Below are 7,666 nucleotides of genomic sequence, written 5' to 3'. Positions count from 1 at the left end.
CCTGTAGAAGCCCATAGACAGAGGAGCCTGGTGGGCTACACTCCATTGTGTTGCGCAGAATCAAACACAACTGAGCACATAGACTCATTACCCATTGTTCATGGAAACAGGTAGATTCAGATAAAAGGAGATATTGTGATACTGGGCTGGAACCATCTGCCATGTTAAAAACCAACACTTCCAAACATCTCTCGTGACGTTATTTCTTGATTTCTGCTTCTCCCCACCCATGAAAAAGACTTCAAATACACTTTGATCTTACAACAAAAACAAGAGGGAGAACTATCAGGTTGGGAAACACGGTTTAGTGGAGGACAAACTTTCATCTGCCTGCTTCAGACACAAGACATCTTTGGCAAAAAAGAATGGGGTGGGGGGAATCGGGGAGAGCAGACTCAGATAAAAACAGTAAGTGACTCTCTCTTGCATCTTTAATAGCAGAGACAGAACAAATTAGGCAGGGAAGCTATTCGCGCCAAGATAAAGTTGTGTGTGCCCTATATCCCAGGTAAGTACGGTTGGAAGCCGCTGAAATGACTTTTCGGCAAATTTCCCCCTACCATTTCAAGGCATACCCCAGCCCCACTCCCGTCTTACTATCAAAGTTCCCAGTTGACAGGATAGCCCCAGGAAGGGTGAAGGTTCCTGAGATGGACTCTCGCCCGCCTGGCGACACTGGCCGCCGGGCATCGTGCCCGGCCCAGGTGGGCATTTCACTGATGAGCAGCTGTGGGGACGGCGAGCTCCCGCAGCCGCCCCGACCCCGCCGGGTGCACCTGCGCGCGGTGCCGCCGCCTCCCGCCGCCAGTGCCCGACCCCGGGCCTCCGAACTCACCACCCCTCCCCTCCGGTCAGCCCGCACGGCGGCGGAAGCGCCCCGACCCCCGGCAGGCACCGGAGAGCCGCGGGGGAAGAGAGCTCGCCATCACATGGAGGCCCGGGCCCGCCCCCATTGGCTGCGGCCGAGCCAGTGGCGGCGCTCGCCGGCTGCGGTTGGTCCCGAAGCTGCAGCGCCTGCACGGGCCCGGAGTCCATGTTACGCTTTGTCTAATTCCCCCCGTTACAGAGTCATGTGCTGCTGCTCCCGTCGCCGCCGCTGCCGCCGCCCGTGGTGCCCCGGCTCCTCCGCCGCGCTTCGAAGTGGCAGCCGCGGGCGGGGCCGCGGGAGCAGGGTGCAGGGCGCCGCGCGCCTCCGCCGCCCCGGCGCGTCCGGGAGCAGCAGTAGCCGCACGCCGCAGGTGATGCCGCCACCTCTCGCCTCCGCCTAAGCCAGGGCTAGGCGGCCAAAGCTGCCCGGGCTGCCCCCGCAAGGTTGGTGCGCGCCTCTCCCGGGCAGGGGCCGGGGACTGTGCCGGTGGAGCCGCGCCGCAGCCGACACGCGCCACCCCGGCGCCGGCGACCTGCCCCGCGGCGCCGCGGCCCGAGCGGAGGCTGTGGCTGGGACCTCGCGGGCTGGGGGACGCGGGCGGCAAGCGGGCCGGGCCGAGCGCTAGCTTCGTCCCCGAAGATCGTTCCGCTTTCGGCAATTTGAGCGGCGGGCGCCGGGGCCGCGGAGTGGGCCCCGTGAGAGGACCGTGCCGGCCTGCGACCGCCTCTCTCCGGCTCCCCGCCACGCGCGCTCCCTTCTCTCGCCTCCCTCCGCCCCATCGGAAGGGCGGGGAGACCCGGTTACGGCTCCGCTGATTCTTCCCGGAGGTGGGTGTTCGGTGTCTGGCCTCGTTGGCCCGCTGCCCAGAAGGTGAGCCCTTCAACTTCTCCAGAAACGCCTCTCCTCCCGCCTCCTTCCCGCGCGGGGTGGGCTGGGCTGGGAAGTGAGGGCGCGCCCCGCCCCCAGCGCGAGGGGGAGGGAGCCGGGGGCCCGCAGGTGCACCCAGCCCGCCGCGGGCCATCTCCGGGTTGGGTACCGGTATAATCCGCTTCTAGCTTGTTTGGAAGCGTGGGCACTTGGGAGCCGGACTTCTGCGCGAATCCCTTCCAGGGGCTTGGAAAGGAGGAGGATTGGGGGTGGCTGCTCAGAGAATCACACCTCCGCTGACTGGAGGGTTCATAGGGGCCTTCCTGTTTCTCTCCCCCTTTATTTGGGGGTATCCCTCACGGATAAAGAGATGAGTTTTTTTAGTTTCTTAAAAAGCCAGCTGCAGTAAAGAAGAACTGCCCCAGGTCGAGGGGAGGAGAGGTAGGTCCCTGCTGGAGAGGTGGGATGTGCGGCCCCACTTGGATACGCAGTTGGGGTGTCTGTGTCAGAAGGTGGGGAGGTGGGGTTTCAGGAAAGAAAAAGTGCAAAGGTGAGAATGTGGAGTACTCAGGAGGTGGGCAGAAGGAGGGCGAATAGGTACTGGGGAGTCCTAGCCGACCATGGGGCCCAACTTGAGCCCCTTGAACTCATGTATCACTTCTTCTGTTTCGCAGATTTCCTCCTTTCCTTCTCCTTGACTTAGGAAAAAAAATATTTCTTGTTGGGCAAAGAAAGGTTTGAGGACATATTTTGAAAGAGATTCAGGAGTAAAGAGAGAGCTGACTTCTGGCAACTTTTCTTTAGCAGCTTTGCTAATAAAATTCTAGTCCGGCTGTGTTTATTGAGCACCTATTACGTGTTCTGTGCTGGAGGTCGGAAGAGTCTGGGCAGCCAGGGAATTCCCGTCTGCAGTTCTAGGGAGGGCTGTTTACCGCATAAACAACCAAAGGGCGCTTCCAAGTGCCAAGAATGACCGTGATTCAGACCTTCCCCTCCTGGGTTCTGGGGCCTCTTCATGGTACAGACCTGTGGGAAGAACTCTCACCATACCCAATAAATGGCGTCTTCAGGAAGCATTTATTTTTACATCTCGTTAATACTGACCAGACACCTCCCATCAGCTAGCACAGGGTGAGAATCCTCTCTTTTCCTGTCTTCTACACCCACTGACTAAAACCCTGTTAGAATACAAGAAGGAGATAGGAAGGATCCGGAGATAAAAATCAGGTAGAATAAGGTGCTGACAAAGTCTTTGGTCTCTGTCGGTTAGTAAGGGAGCTGCCCATGAAATGATTAGGTAATCCATGGAGCTGGGAAAAAAGCAATCCAAAATCTTGAATTGGCATGGTTTATTTATATATTTGAACATTTTATCTTAGATTTGTCTCATTTCTATTGAGGGCGTCTGAGTGTGTACTTTGTTGATGAAAACCTAACACATTAGAGAGGAAGATGTCCTTACATGACCCAGTCCCCCATTCTCTTAATGATCCTGTGGAGCAGTGTATGATGCAACAGTTAGAGTATTGAGCCATATTCGTATCTTTCTCTTTCAGCCAAGGTTTACAGAATTTTAAAAACTTGGTCAAAACTTGACCTTTTCCCCCTAGTTTTTACATTGTTCAGAACTTTTTTTTGATTTTTAAAAAGTTTGCTGTGTTTAATGTCCCAATAGTACAATTATTTTGATAGCTGTATTTTGGAAGTCAGACTTGATTCAGTCTCAGTACTGTAGGTATTAAATTGGCACTACCTGTGAAAACATGAAAGTTTTGTCAAACCCGTGTGCTCCTGATCACATATGTTCTTGAAATGGCAGTTGGTAAGGGATTTCACCTGTTTTTCATGTATCATTGAAGCTGATATTGACATTTTGAAAAGTCCAGCCAATATTTATTGAGTACCAGCAGGAAGCAGAGAACCTGAGTGGGTGTTGGGGTGCCTTAGTCAAGAAGGAGAGGATTCTTGTACTAATAGAAAGCAAGTAAGACAGTCCATGTGAGACCACCACCAGAAGCAAGGGATTGCATTTGTTTAGGAGGCCGAGGAATACGGGATGGAAAGAGTATTTGGAGCCAGCTGGGAGTGTTTGTGCATTGTGGAAGAGGGAGGGCACATGTGTTAGGGGAAGCTTTGAGGTGTGTCATGGGTCAAAAATAGGTTTGCCTGGCTGGGACAGAGAACATGTCTGATGAAGGGAGGTAGAGAGGATGTAGTTCATGGAAGACTTGAACCACAAGTCAGTGGTGTTAATTATTTGCTTCAAGAAGTGTGGTTCTCAACAGGGGGGTTACTTTGCCTCCCAGCAGACATTTGGGATATCCGGACACGGTTGTAGTTTTGCTTGTCCTAGCTAGGAGGCAGGCATTACTGACACCTAGTGAGCAGAGACCCTGAATCTTGCTAAACATCCTGCAGTGTGCAGGATGTTCCCCACTACAAAGAACAGTCCCGTCCAAAATGTCAGTAGTGCCAAAGTTGAGACACTCTGCCTAGATAGGGAAGGTAGAAGCCACTGTGAAGTTACATCTGAGAACAGGCCTCGGAGGAGGTGGTTTTGAAAAGTGAGGAAGGATCGTGAGTTGGGAAGCCAATCGAGGGGACTTCTGCAACACTCAGGCCTGAAGGGATTAGAATCTGGGCAAATTCTAATCAGAGAAAAAGGCATTTTTGAGAGATCCTGGCAGATGGGGAAGTCACAGAATTAGACTAGGCATTTTAGAGAAGTCTTGGTCTAACTTCTTTAGTAAACTCGTACTTGTAAGGCAGCATCTGTTTAAACACCGCCAGATACAGGGACCTCTCTACTTACAAAGACATGCCATCCTACCTTTGGACTGTGTGTATGATCATTAGCTGATGACTGCCTCCCTGAAACTTTGTTCTGTTGATTCCATTCCTCTGGAACGACCTACCTCCTCAGACAGTCCTGCAAAGGCGCAAACACAGAATAACGTTTCCTTCTTGCCACTCCAGCCGATTAACTTTTCTCAAAGCAAAATAGTCCTAATTCTTTTCACAGTTCTACATGGGACATGGTTTCTGCCTCCTGAGTTTGTCAGCATCTTTTATGGAGAGTTATGGTGACTGAATTGGAGAAGGAAATGGCAACCCACTCCAGTGTTCTTGCCCAGAGAATCCCAGGGACTGCGGAGCCTGGTGGGCTGCCGTCTATGGGGTCGCACAGAGTCGGACACGACTGAAGCGATTTAGCAGCAGCATGGTGACTGAAATTGAATACGGTAGTGGAGACCTGACCTGGTCTGCAAAGAGTACAGTAGGACAGCTGTTTCCTGAGATCAAGGCACAAACATCTACTTTTTGCAGCTTAAGCTTACAAAACGCCCCAGCACAGACTCATGTTTAGGGTCTGGACAGTCAGAACTCCCAGGTATTTGTCATATTAGCTGTTGCATCCTGTGTTCATTGTGCAAGTGTGTGTGTGTGTGTGTGTGTGTGTGTGTGTGTGTGAAGCTGAGTGGGTGTTTTTTGTTTTGTCCTTCTTCAGTACTGTCCTATTTATTTTGGTCCAGTCTTCAAGTCTTTTGAGATTTCAAAATCTTAATTCTGCTTTCTAATCATATGAGAGAGGAGTGGAGGATGACTCTGCCAAAAGCTTTGTAGTCACTTAATATTAATACTTCATGAAATGCAGTACTTTGGCGCTGCTTGTCCTATCTGAAAGCTGGGAGTTCTGGGTGATGGAGGGGAATTCCAGGGGTTGATGAACCCCGAGCTTAGGGCATCTGAGAAATTTGTATTTGTGGCCAAGCTACAGTGAGTTCAGTTGTTGCTAATGTTTGCACCTGAAGTGCCCTTTTGATATTATTTGAGTCTGTTGCAAGCTTCTGAAATCCGTACTCCATCCTCTGGGGTCTTTGTAATTCTATTTAGACATCTGGAAGAGAATTGCCAATGTTCTGTGCAAATCTGAAGCTTGCCAAATCAGAGTTGCTTTTGAAATTTGTGAAGAAGTAAATAGGGTAATAACTGGTATTGGCAGAAACCATGTATGAGGTTTGTTCCCACTCAAGCTTTTTTTTTTTCTTCTTCTTTTTTTTTTTTTTTGCTAGAATGCCTGAAATACTTAATTAGTGACAGATTTACTTTTGGGGAAGGAGAGAGAGGTGGGGTCTTAGAGACAGGCCTTTCTGCTAGAACTGAGCTTTAGTATGTCATTGGTGTAGTGTCACACTTACCAGATTTCACATATCTTCAACGAGAAGACATTAGGAAATCGCCATTCTTGGATGTCTTTTGAAGCAGACAGGACAGAAATCCTAGGTAACTTAATGCCAGGTTATCCAAATGTTCTAGATCTGCCCAGCACACTAGATTTAAATAAATTACTTGATTTAAATAAATTACTTGATTTAAATAAATTACTTGATTCAGGTGGTCACCATCCAGTAGTGTTGAGAGTGCTAGAACAAGATTCCAGATCTCATAGCCAACACATGTAACCTCTTTGGTTAGGAACGTCCATTGCGCCCAGTCCACCTGCAGACTGCCCAGGTGGTGCAGTCTGCTCGCTCTCACTTCTGTGCGTGGCCCACATGGGGAACCTGTCTGTATTCTCTGGAGATGAAACTGTTTCTATAAGAACTAGTGTTTTGTGAATTTAAGAGATTTCTTGAGTGGGGACATATTTGAAAATCCTTAGAAATTGTCCTTTTACACTTTCAAAGGCTGTATCAAAGTTGAAGTCACCTTGGAATTAAGTGTGCAGTGTATCATTTTTGTGTAGAAGGAGAGAATTTTTAATAGATGGGAATGATCAGTGCTTGAATGTGGTAGAAGAGGAAATTGAGGCCTCAGGAGGTGATGTGATTAGTGGCAGGTTACACACACAGTCATGGAGCAGGCATTAGAATCGACCTGCATGAAAGACCACAGATACAGGCTAAGGATAAAGATTACTCTGCTTGGAGGTGAGTAAACAGTGGGGTCCCTTAGGACTTATTTACATAATTGATCCAAAAGAAGGAATACACAGTGGAGTTTCTAGGTTTACAGATGACAGTGCGCTCTTCTGAATTATGAAATAGCTAACCAACGGGGATTTATTCCAGGGAAACTGCACCAGGATATGTTAGTCATCAGAAGATTTGCAGGTGTGTTTCTTTGTGGGCAAATATGAGGTCAGGTATTAAGGGGGGAATTACAGAGTTGTCATAAGATGGTTTTTGGTGGGAAGATCCAGGAAAGGGCTTCAAAAATATTTTTACAGTGTTTTCCCAACTTGTTGCAGATTAAAAAGGATGCGAAATGCTAAGCTTCATCAAAAAGATTTTGGCAACAAAACAGAAAACATAGTCATAATTGAATTTCTACTGTGCTTTGTTCAAAGCATGGGCATCTGATTTTAGGTGAGACACCAGAGCTGGAATGACCAATGTAATATACCTAGAAATAGTAGACAGTCCTGCCAGAATGTAAGCTCCATGAGGACAGAGCCTTGCCCATCTGTTTTTCTGATAAAAATATAGTTTCTAGTATCTGGAAAGAAGACAGAAGACAGCCAGGAGGAGATGATTCTGACGCCCATGAAACCGCTAGGAGAGGGACAGAGGAAACTTGGATTGTTCCCCCTCGTCCCATGTACTATTTCAGTCGGCAGCTTCCTTGTCTCCCTGCTCTGGTGCTGTCAGTGTGGTGAAGGCAGAGATGTATCTGTCTTGTGCGCCACTGATTTCCTGGTGCCCCCCCCCCCACCTCCACAGCAGGCCCTGCGTTGATATTTGATACCTGAAGGAGTACATGAAGAGGTGCATTCCTTAAAGCCTTATAAGACATAAATTCAGGAAAGAATGTAAAAAGCTTTGCTTAGTCCTGGCTGGCATCAGAATCAGTCTGGGAAATGTTTTAAAGTTACATGAGCCCAGACCTTTCCCTACATCTTTTGGGTCAGAGTCTCTGGGAGTGAAGTTT

General features: G+C 49.2%; 1 protein-coding gene across 5 annotated transcripts in view; it reads left to right on the top strand.

The window, feature by feature from the left end:
- The first annotated feature begins 1,173 nt into the window (after positions 1–1,173).
- Positions 1,174–7,666, top strand: part of LRRC8D (leucine rich repeat containing 8 VRAC subunit D) — a 131,103-nt gene continuing 124,610 nt past the window's right edge. Inside the window, exon 1 of one of the 5 annotated variants that reach the window (XM_070367726.1) lies at positions 1,174–1,311. The gene's annotated coding sequence lies outside the window, so the exon portion shown is untranslated. Of the gene's footprint in view, positions 1,312–1,507; positions 1,739–7,666 lie in introns of those variants that run through there. The other 4 variants (XM_070367727.1, XM_005893679.2, XM_070367721.1 and 1 more) reach the window with 4 other exon arrangements.

Source organism: Bos mutus, chromosome 3 (assembly GCF_027580195.1).
Source record: "Bos mutus isolate GX-2022 chromosome 3, NWIPB_WYAK_1.1, whole genome shotgun sequence".
Lineage (NCBI taxonomy): Eukaryota > Metazoa > Chordata > Mammalia > Artiodactyla > Bovidae > Bos > Bos mutus.
This window is presented reverse-complemented; position numbering and strand designations above follow the sequence as displayed.